Source organism: Mustela lutreola, chromosome 4, assembly GCF_030435805.1.
Source record: "Mustela lutreola isolate mMusLut2 chromosome 4, mMusLut2.pri, whole genome shotgun sequence".
Taxonomy (NCBI): Eukaryota; Metazoa; Chordata; class Mammalia; order Carnivora; family Mustelidae; genus Mustela; species Mustela lutreola.
The window spans coordinates 173,129,393-173,153,544 of record NC_081293.1 but is presented as its reverse complement, the minus strand read 5'-3'; the positions used below and the strand labels follow the sequence as shown (position 1 = coordinate 173,153,544).

Sequence of the window (24,152 nt, the reverse complement as noted above, 5' to 3'; positions counted from 1 at the left end):
AAAAAAATTCAGTGAAAAATAAAAAATAAAACAACAGGTTTTATCTAAAAGGAATTCATGGTCTAGTTATAGATAGCAGAGTTAAGCTCAAAATACAGAGTATGACATGGACCAAAGTAAATCATATTTCAGCTATCTACCAAGGACAAAGCTCTTTGCCAATAAATCCTAGTAACTTGCCAAAATAATCTCAGAAGAGTACATTCTTGCTAGTACTTGAACATTCGGAAATTAACATTCGTGTGTTATAAGTTTATTTTCCCTTACTCTCTTTGATTTATTTATATGTTTTTATCAACATGTCTTACACATAATTGGTGCTTTAAACACATTTTTTAAATGAGGGGGAACTGGATGGCTCAGTTGGTTAAGCATCTGCCTTCAGCTTAGGTCCTGATCTCAGGGTCCTGGGATCAGCATCGGGTGTCCCTGCTCAGCAGGGAGTCCACTTTTCTCTCTCCATCTGCCTGTCCCTACCCACCCTCCACCCAGGTGTTCATGCGTGCACGTTCTGTCAAATAAATAAATAAAATCTTTTAAAAAAATTGTTAAATGAATGAATAACTAGCCCATGATATGGTGTCAAACATGTTACTTTAGAGACAATATAGAAATAGGTAACTAAAAAATAACCAAAAGAAGAACACTAAATAATGTATAAAAGGATTGATATTACTTGGGGAACTTCTGCATTTGAGGTAGAAATTCACTTTAAAAAATTAAGCAATTTCTGTACACATGGTCTGATCTGTTGATCAGTCCTGAGATAATGTTCCTTCGGTAGCTCTTTATGCCGGAACTCACAAGTCATCTCTTGCATTAGGTATCCGTGGTTTCTAAAAAGCTAGAAAATAACCAAATCATGTCTTTTAAAATTTCACAGAAGAATGTCTCACTTGAAATCATAATGCTTTCAAAGAAGGGCTTTATAGAAAAAAAAAAAAAAGATTGATAAGGAAGAGGGACCCATGACCATCGGGAATGACATTTCACTCTGCACTAATCAAGTCCTTTACCTTTTGACAAGCTCTATGCTCTCAGGGCCACTGGTTCCTCTGTAATTGTTCTGTTTCTAGAAGAGAAGCCTCTCCATCAAACAAAGGGATCCAGACCACTGAACTCAAGTTAACATGTGAGCCCTTGTCCTAGAGCTTCTCCATTTGCTCGATTTATCTCAAGATGCTGGAATATAACACAATAGTTCACAGGGACATAGAGAAAAGATGCACTTGATTGAGGGGTGGGAGAAATCTCTCTATGTAATAGCCATCGACCTCTGGATTGGAAGATCTATGCCGCTCCCTGCATCCTCACTTTGAAGGAAACTCCAAATGGATTCCTAGAGCCAAAAAAACACTCCATGATGATCCCACTACGAGATTGAAAACGTGCACCTGGCACTTTCAGCCAAAACCTTTTGATATGGACTTAAAAGGGAAAACAAAGAGAAAATATTCATTCAATATTATTATTTCTAGCCGAAGAAACACTAAACTAAAACACTAAAACTCTAGAAGAAACGTCCTGACATAATATACTCAACCCAATATGTTTAGAAGACAAGGCTATGCAACGAGAGGATTTCAAATCATGAACTGTACTGTTTGGACATTAAAAACCCAGTAGGTTTTATATTCCTCCACGTCTGATACACACCCTCCTTCACTACCCAAGGCGTACACACAATTTCTCAATTTGATGACAATATATATATTTAAGCCATAAATGTTTAAAACTGGAAAACATGTTTAAATAATTCAAAACATTTAATTTGTAAAGAATCTCCTACGAGCAGGACATTGTACTGGAATTATGAGTGTAAATAGCAAAAAACAACAAAAAAAGGAAAAGTACGGTCACTGCCCTGAACCATCTATGAGAGACCTAAATGAACATTAAAAACAATTTAGGATAACTAATAAAGTGCCATGCAGTTTCTTGACATTTATAAGGGTGACCCCTTACCTCTCAAAACTATTTAACAAATATTTTAAATTTAAAATTAATATTTCAAAAACACTTTATAGCACATACATTTAACCTTAAAATGAAAGTAGAGTATAGCGCAAAGTTTCAAGTAATCTCTTCAGATACTTCTTGTCAAATTCTTGCCTCCACAGTCTGAAAAGTACTGATTGTCATCACTCAAAATTCCTATTGTTACCCTCACTGAGTCCTACCACAAATTTCTAAATCTGCTTCCTGCTTAAATATTCAGTTTAATGGAAATTTATGTTAGATCAACACCTTCAAGCTTATAATCTGATGAGTGTTTCAGTGTATTATTTCAGTCTTAGTAATAATGACAAAAATAAACTTTAATAACTACCAAAAACAAAACAAAAAAAATCTTGAGTAGACCTTTTCACTTCCATCTCCAATCTTAAAAGTTAACTCCCTCCCCTGAGGCCCACAGTCCCTTTTTAAAGAAAAAGCTTTATTTGTTTTGTGAGAGGCACCATGTATTCAAACTTGGTTTTAAAAACCCCCAAAGCCACACTGTAGTTAGAAAACCAGCAGAGAAAAAAAGCACATTCACTAGCTGAGAAAAATCACATTCAGAAGTCAACATTGGAGTGTTTGGGAAACAAATGTGTGCCTTAGCAAAATTACAAATTGGTAAATATTGTGGGGGCTTTGGGGCTGTGCTCAACTAGCTGAAAGCAGGAGCAGTTAGTAAGCAAATGCCCCTGGGGGTACAGCAGAGATGCAGACCAAGGGCACATAGGGACGGTCCAGCCTGCATGTAGGGTGCTTGTGGCCTGTATGATTACTATTTTTGTTTTTGTTTTTAATTTTAAGTATTTGCCAAAATGTGGATGTCAGCACAATTCACCTGAAAATCCAGATTTCTGTCTTCATTTGAAAACCTGAAGGCTGTGGTCCTACGGGGTCCATTTCCTACAAGGTGGAGGGCAGCCACTGACGGGAGCGGAGTACAGCTTCCCACATTTTCTCCTGTTTCTGCCATGTGGCCCGGCCTGGGCCCCAAGAGCCTGGCTCTGCCTCCACGAGGCCAACAGTCCAAGGCCTGGTGTGAAAACTGTGAGTCGGTTTGCAAGAGCTGCTCATTCACCCTTTAGCTTTCAAATGAATTAGAGTTGGTCATTAGGTAAATTGGTCTTGTTAAGATGACTGTAGTAGGCAAATCGATATTTGGTCAGTTAGTCTTACAAGGATGTCTGAACACACGCTTTCATCTCCAGTTTAGACACCATGCTCTCCCACAAGGTTGAGTAAGGTCATTTCAACTCCAGAGACATTCTACTACCCGTTAAAAGTTGGTAAGGACTGAAGTGTGGTCTCTTGGATTAGTTCTTTCTCACAGGAGCCTGGGAAAATCAGGCCAGGCCTATGGGCATTTTTTATTTTTTCACTTATGCCTCTTCTCTGGAGTTGGACCGGTAGAGAGGATGAGGGGTCATTCCTAGGTGGGCCTGTTCTCATCTCCTTCTCATCCACAGTTTCTTTGGGGACTCTTTTACGACATTCAGCCTGTCTCAGGCCTGTCTCCATAGTTCTATGTAGCCTAGGATAGGCTTTTTTCTTTTATAGGCACTGGGGCAAACATTCTTTCTTCTTTTTTTTTTTTTTTAAGATTTTATTTATTTATTTGACAGAGGTCACAAATAGGCAGAGAGGAAGGGGGGAAAAGCAAGAGAGAGAGGGGGAAAAGAGAGAGAGAGGAGGAGAAGAGGCTCCCCGTTGAGCAGAGAGCCCGACCCAGGGCTCCATCCCAGGACCCTGGGATCATGACCTGAGCTGAAGGCAGAGGCTTAACTCAGTGAGCCACCCAGGTGCCCCTGGGGCAAACATTCTTTATGTTGGTCTTACTCAATGTGTTTCTTCTACGCTGGAAAGTTGACATTAATATTAGAGTCTAAGAGCAGAGAAGTCAGACCTGGATTTGGGGAAAAAACCAAACCAAACTGAAACAAAACAAAACAAAAAAACAGACAAAGCCACCCTGGGCCAACTTGGATGGGGGTTTCTTGGGTTTTCCTGACAGACAGAAACGGAGACCTTTAGAGGATTCAGCCTAGTTCCTTAGCATATTGCATTAGGATTTGGTGCCAAAGCCACACTAATAATTAAGTCAACAACAGTACTAGTATTAGTAGTGATGATATCAACAGTAAATCTTTCTGGAGCACGTAATTACTGTAATTATGTGCTCCAAAAAGATTTACTGTTGATACAGGTACTATTCCAAGTATTTGTATCGATTCACTTATTCCACAAAATATCCTCCTGGATATGATTATTCTCCTTCTGAAAAGCACAGGAGGTTAAATAACTTGTTCAAGGTCAGCCATCTGGTTAGTGGTGGGAAGAAAATGTGAACACAGGAAGTTTAACTCCAGGGGCCATGTTCATGACTATTATCTCATTATCCCTTCAAAAACCACAGAGGCAATAGGAGAAATTCAGCTTATGCTACCTTATGAATTTTAACTTGAGCAGAACTTCCAACAACACCATGGGGTAGAAGCAATTATTCCACACACTTTACAAGAGAGGAAACTGAGACAAAGAGGAATTGCATAGGTTTGGTATTTTCCCAACTACTCTCTAGTGCATCCATTTTCCTTTGGGACCTCAGAGGCAAAAAGGACTAGAACAGATTATCTGGGGCATTCCCAGACCCTCACCCAGCAATAGTGCTCCAAAAACCTTATTAGCTATCACTGTTAATTGAAGTAAGTAAAACTTTCATCTTTAGAAGGAGGGAGTACTCAGCTGCCCATGTACTTCGGAACTATAAATATTAACTTGGCCTCCATCTACTTTTGAAAAAAGATCTCTAAAATTTCTTAGATTTTTTTGGTAGTTAAAATGATTTCTTTCCCCGTCACATAGAAACCAGAGCAAGACCAACTCCCAGACTGGACTAGCCAAGCCCGTAAATAGAGAGGTCACAGGACATTGTTCTAGGAAAACAGGATGTGGATGTTCTGTTCTCTGACTCAAAATTACAAAAACAACAAAAATCTATACAGGCTTCTGTTTATAAACTGTGGAACAAAATTGCTGATAACACCACATTACCATGCCTCCTCAGTGTTGGCTCAGATATCAACCAAGACCCTGTGGTAGACAGGGTCTGGATTAATTAGTTCAGACATAAAATGGCATTGAGTTAGTTTTTATCCTTCTCTTTTTGTTCTCAGGAACCAACTAACTTCTCAGTGTTAAAAACAAGAGCTATTTTCAAAGGTTTTGTTCTCGTTTTTGTTTTACTCAGGCATCTGCCCTACAGAGTAAGGTCTGTCTTTAGGATATTTCCAGTCTCGGGGTGCCTGGGTGGCTCAGTGTTTTAAGCCTCTGCCTTCGGCTCAGGTCATGATCTCAGGGTCCTGGGATGGAGCCTCACATTTGCTCTCTGCTCAGCAGGGAGCCTGCTTTCCCCTCTGTCTGCCAGCTTCTCTGCCTATTTGTGATCTCTCTCTCTGTCAAATAAATAAATAAAATCTTTCAAAAAAAAGAAAAAAAAAGGATATTTCCAGTCTCTCAGAGGCAGGTTGCCATGTAAAGCAAACAATCATTTCCTGGCTCTCCAGTGACCTCCCTCATTGATAAAGTCTACCGGTTCAGTAACTCAACCCAGAGAAAAACAGAGAGCTCTGAGGTATTATCATTCACATAAATGCCATGTATTTTCAAGGAATGACAACTTCAGTTTTCTGGCACACTATATAAAAATCTCAGAATATTAAGTCTATTCTGCTTTGTTTTTCTTCATAACATTTATCATGATCTGGCAGATTATATATGTCTCGTCTATGTGTTTATTGCTGCCTGCCCTTCCCAGTAGAATGTGAGCTTCATGAGGGCAGGGCTGTGTCTATTTTTTTCACTACTATATCCTCAGTATCTACAACAGTGGCTGGGATTTCAGAAAAATTTGCTATATAGTTTGAGATCCATAGTGAATGTATAACTGAATGTGAGTGACAGATCAACAATTAAAACTCAATCAAAGCCAGTATATTGTGAAAATTAAAAATAGAGATAATGAAGAAAAATATTAAAGTAGTTTACAAGGAGGACCTAAAGATATATTTTGGTTCTTAGTAAGAATAAGAGAGAAGTAAGCCTAAGAAAATAAAGTTAACCATTCTTAGCATTTAAAGAAATTATGAAAAGAAAGCAGATTCCAAGTGCTTTACTTAGTGGAAACTTTTTTCGTGAACACATACATCACATTGAAGCAGAAAAGATTTATAAAGTCTGACTTGGAAAATAAACTTGTCCAAGAGCTTCCAAGATACATAGCTATAAAAGCCAAGCCTCATTTACTTATTCACAGTATTATACTGTTATATTCCGTAAGGATACACATTCAGTGATTTCCTAAAATGTGTGGCTTTTTTTAAAATCAAGAAATACTGAAGATGTTTAAATTTTAAGTAACAGATAATATTCCTTTATAATACAACATGAGAATATTCCATATCGTTACTGTTCCATCTGTATACTCTTTCTCTTTACAACTAGACTGTGAGATTTTTACTGAATAACAATGTATCATTTCCCTACATCAATCCTTTATCAGAGTTAGTAAATACAGCTACATTCATGAATACATTATCAACTTATTGATGACAAATTTGGTTCTATGCTTGATAACACCATAAAATTGTCTGGCTATAAATTAGCCATTGCAAATATCTGTTTTATTCCCAAATCATGCAAGTTGAATTAACCAGTTCTCTTAACTTATATTCTTACTGTGATGGATCCACAGAACAGTAATCCAGCACCCACAATAAATTTTATTTAAGACTTTTTTTTTTTTAAGATTTTTTATTTATTTGACAGAAAGAGATCACAAGTAGGTAGAGAGGCAAACAGAGAGAGAGAGGAGGAAGCAGGCTCCCTGCCGAGCAGAGAGCCCGATGCGGGACTCGATCCCAGAACCCTAAGATCATGACCTGAGCTGAAGGCAGAGGCTTTAACCCACTGAGCCACCCAAGCGCCCTATTTATGACTTTTCTTTAACGACAAAAACCATTCCCGTTCTTGTATCTAACACTGATTATTATAGACGCTTAGTAGATATTTATTGGATTGACTATTGCAATTTTCAGAACTTAAAAGAAATCATTATATACAGAACTTTAGATATTCAGTGATTATACAACATGGTCGTAAATCTAATTAAGTCTAGTTCCTTACTCCAAGAGTATGGTCATGGGTTTTGCTTGTGATGCCTCTGGTTCCTTATCCTGAGCCAATGATTAAAAACTTTGTGTTTTGCCACAGAGAAATTCTAAGCCATTCTCTCTTGGTGTTCCAAATCCACACTAGAAATCAAGCTTTCCTATCCCACTGTCTACCCTCTTTCTGCCCTGTGAGAGGTTGTGAAGATCAATGAGATCATTACTGCGAGGAGTTTTGAGTTCCTGAAATTCTCCTGCTCTACTCATAAGCTCAAGAAACTGATACGATGCAGAAACTTTTGCACAAGTTTAAAAAGACTCCTGCTCTAAAGGAATTTTCCATCAAGAAGAGCTTGAAAGGAAATAGATCAGTTTATTCTTATGAAATAAATTCAAGATATGTTTACTTTAGAAGGCTCCTTGGGTTTTTTAAAATGACATTTTTAAAGATTTTCGTGGTACTTCTTTAGCCTGCTGTTGAAGTGTCATCAAACGTATGTTTAAACTTTTACTGCTTTCAGGACTATTATCTGTCTGGGATAAAACTCTCATTACAGCATTTTACCAAAGTTCTAAATGTCTGGAATTCCCACCAGCTTGAACACCTTAAAAGAAATGAACACTGAGGCAGTTTTAAAGATCAGACTATACCTCATGCCTAGATATTGGTTTCTAACATCGTTCTCCAATAAAAGGAACCACAGGTCCTTGGAGAAATTGCTGATTCAAGGGGGCTGGAATAGTAAATATACAATATGATCCTAGAGCATCGTTGTGCCAGAAAGTAAGGAAGAGTTCAAAAACAAACAAGAAAACAAACAAAAGCAATTATGGAAGTATGTCAAAGGGATGTAAGAGCCAATGGTCAAGACTGGAACAATTTAGCAACAGAATAAGTAATACTGGATTATAACCCAAAATATCAAATAACTATCCATAAGTCCAGGCTGATATAAACCAATGATCTGAATAAATAAATAAATGGGGATGAAGAGACAAACCTTGAGAGTAGAAAAATACCAAATAATGCACGGAGCTACTGTAAACTCAAGGAGCTGGAGATCGGCTTCCCCATCCTCTGAGCTGAACATAATGCCATCTTTCTGAAGAGGACCGTGTAGAAAGCAGAAGTCAAAGAATAACAGTGGAAGACCTGACAAACACTACCTCAGGCAAGTGATCAAGGTTAACACCAATAGTGGTAAGTCATGGTGAGACTATATAGCCTTGACATGATGTGCTGAGAACTACTGTGGTCTGACTCCTGCAAGCCATAACTCCAGTCTAGTCTTGGGAAAAATATCAGGCAAATCCCAATGGAGAGACATCAAAATACCTGACCAGTTCTCAAAACTGTCAAGTTCATCAAAAACAAAGAAAGTCTGAGAAACCATCATGGCCAAGAGAAGCCTAAGGGGACATGATGACTAAATGTAATGTGATATCCTGGGTGGGATTTTGGAATGGAAGAAGGACATCATGTAAAAAACTAAGGAAATCTGAATAGGGTATGGACTTTAGTGTTTAATACATCAGAATGAACAAATTCTCCAGAGGAAATAAGATGCTTGTTTAGTATATAGATGTAACTAGGCATAAAGTCTCACATAACTAATTACATATCTCACTATGTATTTTATTTTTTTTTTAATTTTTAAAAAGATTTTACTTATTTATTTGACAGAGATTACAAGTAGTCAGAGAGGCAGGCAAGGAGAGAGGAGGAAGCAGGCTCCCCACTGAGCAGAGAGCCCGATGCGGGGCTCAATCACAGAACCCTGAGACCCTGACCTGAGCCGAAGGCAGAGGCTTAACCCACTGAGCCACCCAGGCACCCAGACTCACTAGGTATTTTATACTCTGGGTGTTGTACTGCAAACAGCACTACAATGCTGAAAGTAAAAAATAATTACTTTTTATGCAAGATGCATTCTCTGCTAATAAAAATTCCAGTGGTATTTAAAATACAGAGGATTAAAACATAGATCAAGTTTGGGGTTTGAGGCTCTCCTATTAATACATGCAGTTCCCCAAATTGTTAGGCTTCATTTTCATTTGTTACTGTTTCTAAATTCAAATCCTCTGGTGATTTTGTTTACAACCATTGCTTTTGCTCCTTTGCCAAGGACTCCCAAATTTACATTTCTCTACACTTCTCAGGTTTAGAGAGTCATTTCCAGCTACATTCTAAACAAAGGCCCCATTGGACAAGTACAAATCAGAACCCATTATCATCTGCCAAAATCTTGTCCCTCCTTCCACTTTTCTTATCATCAAATGTGTAGCCAGTCTCTCCTTCAAGCTAGAAATCATAAGGTCATCTTCAACTTGTACTTGTCTCTCATTCCCACATCCCGCTGATTTCTAATTCCCATCAATTTTAAGTTAAAAGTTCTTAAATATTTCCTGCCTTTTCCAAATCCTATTGCATTCTCTAAGCCCAAGATCTCACCATCTCTGCAACATCTTTTAGTCTCCCTGCTTCTAATTCTTTTTCCTTCTCTAACCTCTCTATAGCTCTCCATCGTCCAAAAGCACATCTTATATTGCCAGCACAAGACAGATCAAATTCCTTAGCAAAGCAACCTAGGCCCTTTGTATCTGCCCTAACCTAGTCTTCCAGTCACGTTTCCTCTCAAAGCCGCCCCCCCCACATCCTCTTCTGCCACATCAAACCCTCATTGGTCCCCCTGAGACTAGCACGCAGCTCATGCTGCTGAATGTTCTTTCCTCCCAAATCTGCTGGAGAGCTCATTGTTACATACTAAGTATTCTCCTTGCACACTTGCCTAGATCCCCACACTCAGAACTGGCAACTTCCTTTTCTATAGTGGAACATTGTATTTGTCCTTCATACTGCTTATACTTTATATTACAGTTAAACATGCCCATCCTTACTCCTCAGCAAGGGTCCTTGGATCTGCAACATTGTCATCAGCTGACAGCTTGTCAGAAATGAAAAATTTCAGCCCCCAGCTTAGACCTTACCAAATCAGAATTTGTCAATAACAGGTGACCTCTATGCATGTGTCTGTGTGAGAGGCACTCACATCTACCTAGACCCTATATAGTTCTTTAAAAGGTCTCACTCCCCTTTGAAATGCTCTCTGTCCCACCAACACCTACTTCAGTGCCCTACCCATAGTTCTTGTTTAATAACCATGTGTTGACTATAACTTGGGTGGTTAGTGTCACTTGTGAAATATCCTGATGCCTCAATATAATGTCCTATGCCTTATACTTGTTATGAGATTGGTGCTTTAAACTAAGTTCTTTTATTTCTTAAGTACTTGACATGAGTATTTGACAGACATTTCTTATACCAAATTCCACATTATGGAACAGGAGTTTTCAGTGTATAATTAGCATTGTGACACTTCATTTAACCAAATATTATTCCTTCTTCCTGTTTTATTAAAAGTCATTTTGCATGACTTCTTTAAAATGCAATGAATGCAATGTAGTCATGTCTGGTTTAACATTTTATAATAAGGCACTGGGGACTATGAGCAATCTGAAAGGGAGGAGGGAGTCACTGATTTAAAATTTATTCTAAGAATAATTCCACACTAATTCAGCACAGATGAGAACTAAGGCTTAAGAAAATTAATTCACTAACATGAGAAAAAGAACCAACTCCCTCAATGGCTTATTACTTAATGCAACAAGTATTTTAGGATTACATATCCCCTGCTCATAATGCATTATTTTCAATCTCTTTGGAGATTTATTTAACCCAATCATATATTTCTGGAAGATATTTATCTTCCATTTTCAAATCAAGCAATAGATAATCTAATGAACTTGTTCAAGGTCATTCCTAAAGGGAGTTGTAATAATAGTACTAACATCTAGGGAATGTTTTGAGGCTTAAATAAGTTATTACTTGTCAAGTGCTTAGAACAGTGCCTAGTAGTTGATGAGCTTTATATTAGTATTTGTTTAACGAATAATTAGGTGAGTAGAGGGTATATACAGGCTGATAAATTCCAGATCTAGGTAATGAAGTTTCAAGAAACAAAATATGACATCTTCTAGCTTATTATTTAAGGCTTATGTACAGAGTGATACAAGTGTAATTTAGGAAACACAGTGAATAATCTTCTCTTCCAACTCTTTACCATCCCTTTGTTTCTTTGACAGGCTTTTTCACCATAGGAGGAAACACACTCATCAATGGTTTCCATCTAAGGAAAAGGGAGGACCTCATCAGTGTGGAGGCGCCAGTTAAAATTCATGCACATCATCTAGAACAGGGCTCAGCAATGTTCTCTCATTGGTAGTCCAAATGCATTTGTTAGAATAGGTAAGCCTTGAAAGAAATGAAGAAATGGACATTCTCATGAGTGAGTAGCAACTAGCCCTAAGTGGTGGGTGTTATCCGAGCAGCAAGGCCAGCCTCAACAGCACCCCAAAGTGGGTGCTTTAGGTAAGGAGGCACCTGGGCAATGGGCAAACAGATCTACCGCCTAAGACAAGTTTCATCCACTTCACAATTTTCTGAAAATTGGCCCTGTTCCTAGAAGCCAAGAGGATATTGGAAATGTCTCCTGAGGCTAATAATTCTAGTATTCATGTGATGAATAATATTTAGGTCAATGTGAAACTATGCCAAACACTATTAAAGTGCACCATACTTTTAAAGTGACTTGTTCTTATACATCTATTGGGTATAATTTATCCCACAGATTTTAAAAGAATTCTGCAAAATCATAGTTTCCTCATCTCATAACGATAATTTTCCACCTCTCCAGAGAGGCTCGGAACATGAGTTGCTATTTTTCTAATTATTAACTACTCAAAATTCAGATAGTAAACTCATTTCTTTGATTGTCATTATCTAAAATCATTTTCTTTGTTTCATTGACATTCTTAATTTTAAGATTTACATATGTATTTTATTATCTTTTGATCCTTTAACTTCTATCAAACGGATTCCCAAGAATAATGTTGCTGGCTTAAAAAGTGTAAGTATTTAAAATTTTATAGATTTTTCCAGATTGCTTTCCAAAAGAAAGGTATGAGAACTTCCACACCCAGAATTCCTACCAGCAATAGGTGACATCACCAGTTTTGGGTTTTGCCAGTTCTACAAATGTAAGGTGATATTTTATACTTTATACCATTTTTCTGTAACCTTTTCTGAATTTCACGATCTTTTCTTCTTTGTTTTGCCATTTGGATTTTTTTTCTATGAACTTTTTTTTTTTTTTTTCAGTAACCTTTCGTCCCAATTTGGGGCTTGAATTTACAACCCCAAGATTAAGAGTCACATGTTCTACCAGCAAAGCTGGCCAGGCTCCCCTTTGTAAACAAATTTACATGCTTTATATAAAAAAGTTTTCTGAATAAAAATGAAGTTAAAAAACAGCATTTAGCATAATAAAAATATTTGCAATTAATATGCAAACAAAACTTCCTTTTTTAGTAAAAAATTAAAACGGTGTGTCATTTTTAACCACATCAGATTAAAATCATGTTAACATCTATCCCCTAAAGATTGTGAACTAGCACTGGTGCTGAAAGTCAAACTAGGAACCATCCTTTTGTAGAGAAATTTGGCATGGAGAACCACCGTTTTATTATTTCCGCCCCTTGGCCAAATAATTGAGTGTTACACTCAGATCTCCAACCTGTAATATAAATGAATATAGTAGCAAAGTTGTATTTATAGCAATTAGTTGAAACAATTCTTAACTATCTATCAAGAAGGACTTAGTAAAAATACTGCAGTGTTCCATATAATAAAATACTAAAAAAGAATGAAACCAAAATTTTTCATGCACTTTCCAGAAACTAGTGTGCTATTGTGCTTAAAGACTCAGGTTTGGAGGGAGACAGTCCCAGGACTGTCAGACAGATTGACAGACAGCTGTGCCAGCTCTGGAAGACATGGCTCCGTTTCTCATTGGTGAAAGAGAAATATCTGCCTTAAAGACTAGGAGTGAGAATTCAATGAGCTCATGTAGGTAAAGTGCTTATCACAGCACATTTAGTTAATGATCAAAAAAGACAAACTTAAACCTACTGATAGGAAAATCTATTCAAATTTTTATACCTACATTGATATGGCAAAGCTTTTATCAGAATATCTGAAGATTAACATTTTATCTTTTAAAACATGGGGCATAAGCTATTGTACAGAGAGGCAGGAGGCAAAAGGGGAGGATGCAAGTATGTGTGCTCACGTGTGCGCATGCAAGTGCATGGTTGGGCTGTGCTTGGAGAGATGCCTAGAAACATGCACAACATTAACTGGGTTATCTCTGGGTGGTGGGATTTGGATTCAATTTTTTACATTCATCTTTGTATTTGCAAACATTTGGTTCAATATTTACCACAAACATGTAACAACTTTGTAAATGGGACTATTTTCTAAAAATGTAGTTAGGATATGCACATGTGCAGCCAAGTAAAGAAATATTATTCTCTGAGAAAAATGACATTTGTCTTTTTATACACTGTGTATCTTTCCAAGTACTATAAAATGTCAATTAACTGTTACAGAGAAACAAAAATGTATGGAAAATTAACCTGGATCTTGATCACTTTAAAATTCAAAATGTTTCTGATATCACATAGAGTACCTTAAAAATACTCAATGTGACAAAGTAATAGGATTTTTTTTTCCCATAAGACAAGAAATAAAAATTGGCCTCAGCATGCAATAGTCTTGCTGTGTAGCTATGAGTTAGAGATTTCAGGTACCCACATATAAGGTCCTGCTGGTAAACTTTAATATGATATTTCTCTAAAAAATGGATAAATAATGAATAGAGATTCCTGAGCAAACAAACCAGTGGAAACGCAAACACTCATTATTCTTGATATGTTGGCTTTCTGGATGAGTCTTCAGATTACCATGGAATGTGCCTGCCTTTCTGGCATTCCCAGCATTCTTACTATGATGCAAGTACCCATTTCCAACAGAAACAATCTGTCTTATACTATAGCTGTGAATTTGGATTTCCATGACATACTTCCATAGAACAACCGGTAAAGTTCTCATTCTGAAAACAACCCTACTTACTCAAATGACAGAGTTTTGATACTGGTGATGTTTGGTGAGATGGGAATTTTTTTTTCTTTTTTCTTTTTTTTTTATGTCTAATTGGGAAATGCTTTAACCTTTTCAGGTGGAATTTTGACAGCACGAATGAAGAGCTTCAAAAAGCACCCTCATTCTCCATTTCAGTAATTTTAATTTCAGAAATTTGTGCTAAGAAGAGTTAGAAATGTAAACAAAGATTTATATACAAGAATTATTTACAACAGCAAAATATTGATAATATCATAAATACTTAACAATGTGGAAAAGATTAAGAAAATTATATTAAGCAAACATTAAATATATCCACATAACATGACATAACCACTGAAAAATGTTCACAAAGATTTTATGGCCTGTGTTACTGATAAACAGTATGCTAAAAAAGCAAGCTAGAAAATTCTGTAATATGTATAAAAAACTTATAAAGAAACATGTCCAAAATTAACTGTCTTTGTTGGTGGCCTTATAGGTAATCTCTTCCATTCTTTATCATACTTTTTATGTATTTTGCAATTAGAATAGATCCTAAAGATGATCTAATTCCAAAATCTTCACCTTCTGTAAAATAAAAGGCATCTGAAGAAATGAAGTAACTTAGCCACAGCTTCACATTGAGAATCCAACACAAGGTCGCTTTCCTCTTTTCCCTTATACCTTCTTGCTGCTCCTTGGGGGCCTATAATTACCATTTAGTATAAATCATATGTCCATATTTTTACCTTGATCCCATTATCTTTAAGCAAGCCCAACACGTTCAAAGACAGTTTAAATGCAGCTGCTTGTTGCTATCAATTCAAATGGACCATGGGTCTTGACTATAAAGAATTAAGACAACAGGGACCAAGGCTTTGCATGCCCACTTATAATTAATGGGTTTAGCATCTATTTGATTTCAGGAGCGGGGCTTCTCGCCAGTGTGGAAGGTTGGCTCAGACTCCTGGAGAGGCAAACGGTAAATTAGTTGGCTACTAACTACTTAAACAGCAAATAGGCAGAATGTCGTGCTTCTGGAAGAAACACAGAGAAACTGTAATAAAGAAGTATCTAGCACAGTAGTCTCAACATATGGTCCAGGACCAGCATGTTAGCATGACCTGGGAATTTGTTATTTTCTAAAACACATCCCCATTGCTACAGGGTCAGATCTACTGGGAGTAGGATTCAGCAGTCTGATTTAACAAGCATTCCAGATAATTCCAGTACATACTAAGTTTGAGAATCATGGGCCCAGTAAACAGTAGGTACTGTGCCGGTGCTTTGCCAAAACTACGTTCTTCAAACAACTATCCAGACAGGGATCCCCTTTACCTTCTGTAAGTACAAAATACAGAGCTCAATATTAGAGAAGCAGGGCCGCTAGGAGTCATCTCTACCCTTGATACCCCTTAATCATTTGTTTGGTCATTCTGGTAATGAGGTGGAATGCTAAACAGAATTTCTTAAATTCCAAAAGTTCCCTGTTCTAAATAGACCATTTTGTTGCACAGACGATGAGATTCTCATATGACCTTGATATTTTTCCTTAGAGAAAGAGCTGAAAAGAATAATTAATAATACTATTAAAAGGCAATTATTAGGACACCTGAGTGGCTCAGTGGGTTAAAGCCTCTGCCTTCAGGTCCAGTCATGATCCCAGGGTCCTGGGATGGAGCCCCTCACATCTGCAGCAGGCTCTCTGCTCAGTATGGGGTCTGCTTCCCCTCCCCCTCTGTCTGCTGCTTCTTTTGTCTACTTATGTTCTCTCGTTCTCTGTCAAATTAATAAAATCTTTTTTTTTTTTTTAAAGGCTATTATTAACTTCTTGGTGGAATTCCTTCCTTGAAAGCAGAGACATCACCGGCTTGGCCAACTCTGAAACAAGGTTACAGAGAATTTTCACGAAGGACAGTTGGTTTTGTTCAGACACAGCCTGGAGCACATTTCTGTTCACTCTACCACACAGCTATTTCCTATCACGCTAAGTAGTTTTTCCCTAGGTTTCCAAGAAGCAAATGGTGCTTGAATATGCGAAGGAGAGATTCAGTTATTTTCTTAGAATATTTGCAGGTTTATTTTTTTTTCAACTGCTTACTCATTTAATAGTGTGCCACTAGGTATATGCAAGACACTGTTTTATGCAGAATAAATACATAAATAAAACATTCCCTGCTTTACAAGAAGTTTATAATATAGAAGGGGAGATGAGATGAACACAACAAAAAAATATAAAAATACATAACACAAAGCATACTCTAGGCCACAGAGATGTGTGAATCATGAATCATGAGGTCTCAGATAACTTATTTACCACTTCTACTTTGAAGGACATTCATGGGTAAACTTATAAATTAATTTAGATCTTAAGAAATGGCAGACAGGAAGGAATTCTCGGAGCCAAAAACCTCAGTAGCAGTGCAAATCACAAAACTTTGAAATGTGATCAGGCAAAGCTGAGTAGGCCAACAGCGGGGAGCCTACACATTACTATCACTTAGGAGCCCTGTAAAAAAAAAATAGTGATCCCCAGGTTCATTCTCCTCCTCTAAAATTCTGATATAATTTTCAGAAGTGGGACCTGGGCAGAGACTTTTGTTAAGATCCCTGAATAATTCAGGTGTGAGGTCAAGCCTGAGAATCACGCTACAGCCCGTTGGGGAGGAGTCTGACACAATGGTGTAAGAAGCCCCGAATGCCATGCCTTGCAAGAATACATCCTCTGATTAGGAGGAAATGAGATGTCACTTAAGACTTCTGCACAGGGAAGTGATGTGAGCAGAGCCATGTTTGTGTGATATAAACTAGCAGTCATGGTGGGGGTGTACTGTAAAAAGCAGAGACCAGCAGCTGGGAGAGTATTTAACTAACACTGTGAGAGCATGAAAGGCACAAAACGTGGAGCCATGGCCCAGATGCCTAATGTGTGCTGCAGCTGAAGGAGAGGGAGAACCTGAAGATGAGCATCAGCACAGGAGAGCTGAGGGAATGCAGTTATTGCAAGAGAAACATGGCCAGCAGAACCACAGACGTTGCTGGTATGGAAGACAAGTGCGGTTTGTTACATGCTGAGACACTGGGACACACAAATCAAAACATCTATCAGGTACTTGAAACATCAAGACTCTCTAAAAATTCTGCCTGCAGAAAACAAATTAAGATTCAACATTATACAGAGGTGAAATCTCCAGGGGAGATTTTTTTTTTTTTTGTAGTGAGATATAATTGCATATAACATTATATTAGATTCAGGTGCAGCAGATAATGATTCAATATATGCACATATTGCAAAATGACAACCACAATAAGTCTAGTTAACATTCATCACCACATAGTTACATATTTATAAGTTCATGTGATGAGAACTTTTTACTCTTTTAGCAATTTTCAAACATAAAGTACAATGTTACTAGCTATAGTCACCATGCTGTACCTGGCATCTCTAGAACTTCTTTCTAACTGGGAGTGGGTACATTGCGGCCACCTTCACCCATTTTTGCCTGGCCCCTCCCAACCCCCACCTCTGGCTGCCACCAATCTGTTCTCCAGAGGATATCACTGAATCTGTAGAGAAGAAAAACATCTTGAGGGACACTCAAGATAGGGGGGAAAAAGAAGACTGGGGATAAATGTCTTAGAGAGTGCCCATATTTTGAGGAAGATCATAAAGAAGGGTCAAAAAGGTTGGAGAAGCAGGAGAAGGCAGCAGTAAGGAAGTTAAGGGAGAAAACAGTTTGTAAGAAAATTCCAGACCTCGTAGGACCCTCTTATTGCAAGGACAGGTGTTTATTCCACTGATCACACATTTCACAAGGTTTGGGAATCACTGCTCAGTAAAATCAAGGAAACAGAAATTACCTCAGTCAATTCACATGAAAGCTTAATTTCAATTTCTTAAAGACTTTTACATAACTTTTGAAAAACACTGATATTCTAATCATGTTCAAATCTGCTCTCATACCAAAAATAAAGCAATCATAAATATAGTGACTATATTTTATAACAAAAAGGAGTTTTTTGGTAAATTCTGAAAAAAAAAACAATTTTAAAGAGGGGGGAGTGAGATTATTGAGGATTAATCAGAGAGCAATTACTAAGCAAAAAATACTTTTTCTTGAGTCTTTGTTTCCCAAACTATAGTCTAGACATCTACAAAGAGAAGTTGTTAGGAAAAAGCAACTTTAGCTAAAAGGAAGATGAAAAATCATAGAGGATCTCCAAAGGGAAATATTAATGAATATGATTAATTAGTTAATTAATTCTCCAAAGGGCAAGTCAAGTCTCAAAGGGAAGTGATTGGGGAGGTTTACAATAATTATAAAATGGAGATCAGAAAACAAAAGTGGTAAAAAATGAAGAGGCAGTCTCGAAAACGTGGTCAGATGCTCCCAAACTCCTCCCATATGGAGGGAAACGTCTAAAGTATTTCAAGCATCTATATCTGGTAATACACTAGCAGAGTAAACACACTATATCTGCAGTCAAACTCCAAAACCAAACTCCCTTGCAGTTAAATCCTCACATTCTGTCATTTGAAAAGTCTCCTATGAAACAGTTTGTTTTTCTTTCCTGGAGTCTTTCCTTAATCTAAATATAATATAAGTATTACTTATTTGTACAAATTAAATCTGTCATTCGAAGCATAGTTTAGTCCATGGCAAAAACCAGACAAAATGTCTAATTTCTGAAAGAAAAAAAAAGTCTTTAATTCTAAAGAAATATGAAAAGAACAGTGACCTGAAATAAATTCTGGTTGACCTTTGAACAATGCAGGGGTGAGAGGATACCAACACTTGCGGAATAGAAAATCTGTATAAAACTTCCAAATTCCCCAAAACTAAACTACTTATAGCCTACTGTTGACCAAAAGCCTTACCAATAACATGAGTAGTCAACAAACATGAGTAGTCAACTAACACTTGTATGTTCTGAGTATTATGCACCGTATTGTTATAATAAGCTACAGAAAAGAAGTATTATTAAGAAAGTCATAAGGAAGAGCAAATACATTTACGGGACTGTTCTGTAAGAAATCCGTGCCTAAGTGGACCCACATGGTTCAAATCTGTGTTGTTTAAAGGCCAGCTGTACTTATAAAAATTAATTTGAGATGAAAACATCAGCCAAAGTTCTGAAATTTACCTGTTCTTAGAATCACCTAGAGATTTTAAATTCTAGATCCATAAAACCAGAACATCTGGACCTAGACTAGGAAGCAGGAGTTAAAGCTCTTCAGAGCATGCCCATGGACAGCCAAGTTTGAGAATCATTGTTCTAAAAAAATCAGAGGGAATCCATGTTACCTAGAGTCTGAAATGAAACATTTTAACTGACCACTGAATTTGGCTATTAATTTTGTAACTGAGGCAAAACCAGGTGACATGTAGTTTTTCGTTGTTCACAAAAGCAGCCATATGTATCTGCCAAGGGCGGGGGGGGGGTACCTGCAAGACTTCTTCCCTTTACACTAAAGCAAACAATAGCACAATATGTTATTTGTAATATGATTAAATAGAATCCATAGTATTGGGGAAAAAAAAAAAAAAAGATTAATGCCGGACCTTTAAAAAAATAAAAGTAGCAGAAGGGGCATTTAAAGCAACAGTTCAGAGAAAGTATCTTCAAAGCTATATTAAACGTTTCCCAGCTTTGGAAAATTTAAATACCCAATCTGGTTTCTATGAAACTTAAAAAGATCAAACGATTAGAAGGAAGCTAGGCTTGAAGGAGAAATAATGGGGATTTCAGTAAACATCTGGTTACCATTTTCAATGGTAAGAACCAACCCACTTAAGGAAGCAGTTTAGTTTCTTTGGAGTAAAAATGAGACACTGGCTTTTTGTTCTCTTTGCACAGTGGTGGGTAAAAGAAACATCAGAATGGGGAGGTCACTTGAAGCTCAACTTTTATAAATAAGAAAGCTTTTTTCAAAAACTAAAGTAAATTGAACTCCGGTCTCTGTAGTATAAACAACTCAACTGAGTTAAGGTTAAATAAACATTCCTTGAGCTCTAGTATGCCAATTAAAGAACAAATTCTGTTTGGTCATAAATACATCAGTAATTCTATAAGCACGGAGGAAAACAACAATAAACCAGAGCACACAATTATTGCCTGTCATACTACAATAAAATAAAATGGTGCAGACCAGGAAGTTTCTTTGATTCAATTTCCTTTTTTTCCCCTCCCTAGTGTGATTAACTAAAGGCACAGAAGCACTTCTGGTATCACCGAAAACCTATTCCTTGCATAATAAAAAACGTATGACAAAGGCGTTTAGGTGAAATACTGACCAGGCGAAACACACTGTGACTTTTAAATGTGACCTTTACTCTTTCGTCTTCCTGCTAAATAGTCCTAGAGTGGATTAAACTCAGGGGAGCAGCAGGGTGCTGGTGTGAACCTGCACAGGAAGGAAAGAGAAGAGGAGTTCTTCAGGCTCTTGAGTTTTAAAGGATCAGCGGAAGCATCTGCGGCCAACATGTACCACTAGCCAAAGGGGAATCCCCCCAGATTTTGCCTCCAGACCCATGTTTCTCTGCTTCTTTGCTCACCACTCCTCTCTTCCACCCTTGGACGTGAGATTTAAAAAGACTAAAGAAAAGGAATCCTTAGAATGATGAGGTTTAAAATCTTGTCTTACTTTCTCTCGTCTGTGTGTATAAATGTTAGAGTGCTGATCTGAGAAGGAGTTGGGTGATGATTTTACTTATTCTCCTAAGTAATAAAGCACGTGTTCGGGACCACCCCTGCCTTGAGGCTGGCCCGCACCACCTCAGATGTTCTGAGACAGGCAGTTCCATGGCTGGGCAACTCTGACTGATAAAATGTCCGTCCTTCAATTGATCCTGGTTACGTCTTCCAGAGTTACGACAAATAAATCTTGTCCCCAAGTGTCCCGTTAAACAGTGGGGATACAAAAATATTGGTCCAACTACTTCCAGGGCCTCCCAGAAACATTTTTTGCAATTGGAACCATTTATTTTCTTGTGCCTGCTGCAGATCTGGTTTCGGCTGCAACTGCAGAAATATGTCCTCCTCAAGTCTACATAAGTAATTCTCACCCAATGGTAAAATGTATGGTCTCCTGGACCATATATTACTTAGACCTCTATCCTGGGAGCAAGTTAAAAACTTTTGGAAAATATTTATTCTCTCGTAGGCTCCCCTACTCCATTCTATGAACTAAAACAATGATTTACTAAATAGGACCTGGATGATTTGAAAGACAATAATTTGATGCTGATTCTATCTTTTTCTGTAGAGAAGGTGTATGTTATAAAATCCCTGGGTTATACGATATATTTTTCCAAAGCGAGGGATCAGAAGAACATAAACATGAATATTTTACACTATGCTAAGCAGAGAAGTAGAGTGCGTTGTGTTTCGTTGTTTTATGGTATATGAAATCCTCAGTGACTCAGGCATCACCGCTAAGCAGGTAACTCACAAATTCTCATCTCCTGCCCTGGTCTGTCTGTTTTCTTCAATTTTTGTCAGATGAAGAGCTGACAGCATCTGAGACCAAATATGCTTAGAACTAAACTCATCTATCTGCCTCTAAAACCAACAGATAGTAACACTTGCAAATGTGACAGAGGAATCTTAAGAGCAAAAGAAGAGAAGAACTCTGAAAAATGGACACATGCACTTACAGCCTCAACAGGTAATATGAGTCCTAAATACTACAGTAGCCGTGGTTACATTACTTTCATGTAAGAGCAGATCTGAGCATGCATAGAGTATCAGTGCACCTATAAAGTTATTTAAAAATAAAAGGCTTATCAATGAACTTTTAATGTGAATTCTGAGGTAGTTCACTATTTAAGGGGCTCAAATATTGGTACACTATGTTATCTTCATTTATTCATGCATTTAGTTGTATTCAACAATTATTCCTGGTGTGCCAGGAGGTTGAGGGCAAGGTTTTAAGTGATAAGCAGAACAGACAGGGTCCCTGACCTCAAGGAACTTAGAGATTTTTTTTTTTTTTTTTTTCCCTTAATGACAGGTCTTTCCCAAGGGAATGGTCCAGGAAACTGTGTTGGAATTTCAGGAGGGTTTACAACCCAGACCTTTCAATGGGAGAATGTAGGTTGGTAAAGAGGGCCTTGAAAACACCTGTTGAGCTCATTTATCACAAAATACCCAGCAGCAGCATCCCTATGTTCTTCATATAGAACCCATTTTAAATGTGCTCCCCCGGAAAGGAATCTCTATAATCTCCTTTCTGTAATTTGTTCTTGACAGAAGTAACAATATCATCTCCGATTCCTTGAGTGACCGTAGTGTGGCATTCATAGAACAATCCAAAACAATCCCCAAAGAGAAAATTAGGGCTTTGAGAGGTTAAGTAACTTGTCCAAGGTTATATAACCATTAAAGGTAATACTAGAACTCAGCCCACGTTTGATCTTACTCCAAAGGGGCTGCTTCTTTAATTACCACAGTCTACTACCTCCCTAAGAAAGCAATTACTGTGTTTAAGCTCTTCTTACTTATCGGTGATTTAAATCTCAACTTCCTTATAGGTTCTTCTTGAATACAAATAAACTAAAGAAAAAAACAAACAAACAAAATCCTGAAATATGCTTCCCATCACAAAAGTCAAGATTGAGCTATAGTAATGGCTTCTTTTCCATACAAATCCCAGAAACAGCTTTTGGCAAGTAGCCATTAGAAATAAATCTTCAAAATTAGACTAAATTTCAAATGGTACATGAATGTGTTGGACATTTTTTAAAAATTATTTATTTATTTATTTGACAGACAGAGATCACAAGCAGGAAGAGAGGCAGGCAGAGAGAGAGAGAGAGAGAGAGAAGGAAGCAGGCTCCCTGCTGAGCAGAGAGCCCGATATGGGACTCGATCCCAGGACCCTGAGATCATGACCTGAGCCGAAGGCAGCGGCTTAATCTACTGAGCCACCCAGGCGCCCTGTGTTGGACATTTTTGAGAGTGCAAGTGAAGGTAAATAAAAATATAGGAGGATAGAAAACTATTAAATTATACACAAGGAAGGAAATAGTTTTTTCTTCTCTAATGTATTTTCCACAACATTAAGTACTGATCTGTATCTCTCGCTCTATTAACGATATCTTTTAATAGTGCTTCCCAAGAACACAGTTGGATAAATTACAGTGTCTTCATGGCGGAGGGGGGACGGTGAAGCAACATTATTTAAAATAGCATTCTCTAGGGGCGCCTGGGTGGCTCAGTGGGTTAAGCCGCTGCCTTAGGCTCAGGTCATGATCTCAGGGTCCTGAGATCGAGTCCCACATCGGGCTCTCTGCTCAGCAGGGAGCCTGCTTCCCTCTCTCTCTCTGCCTGCCTCTCCATCTACTTGTGATTTCTCTCTGTCAAATAAATACATAAAATCTTTTAAAAAAATAAAATAAAATAGCATTCTCTAGAACACAATATATCAAGTTTAATATCAATACAAATATCGATATGCCCTCTCGCCATATTAAGTCTAGCCCTTCCTAGAAATGTCTTCGCCATACCCTGCTATAATGTTATATTCTCAGCTCCTGTTGGAAGATTGCTCTATGAACTAAGATATGACATCCACTTCATTTGCAATACAAATGTTGTTCTGGCTCTTGACCCATTACATAACTTAGGTAGTTTACTTAATAATTCCTTCAAGAAATTTGTTTTAAAAATACTCCTTGGGCATGTGGGTGGTGAGGGGAAGGAACGTCCTGTTCCCTTCTTTCTGAGGGTAAAATTTTCATTCTTTTCCTTGTTGTTCTCGGTATTTGTAGGCTCAAGCCAAAATGAGGCTTCAATTACGGTAACTAAGAGGACTATCCAGCCTGAGCCCTGGCTTTGTATTTCCATTTTAGTAACGTTATTATTATATGTTTTACTGTAAACCATCAAACCCTTTTTGAATGAGGTTTGGTGTAAGTTATAAAACTAAACTATCTCAGTCCTAGAGTTTAACCATCAGTCTGGGT

At 37.6% G+C, this 24,152-nt stretch overlaps 1 protein-coding gene across 3 annotated transcripts in view; it reads right to left on the bottom strand.

The window, feature by feature from the left end:
• CPED1 (cadherin like and PC-esterase domain containing 1) overlaps positions 1-24,152 on the bottom strand; it is a 277,556-nt gene that overhangs the window by 220,929 nt on the left and 32,475 nt on the right. The window lies entirely within an intron of this gene.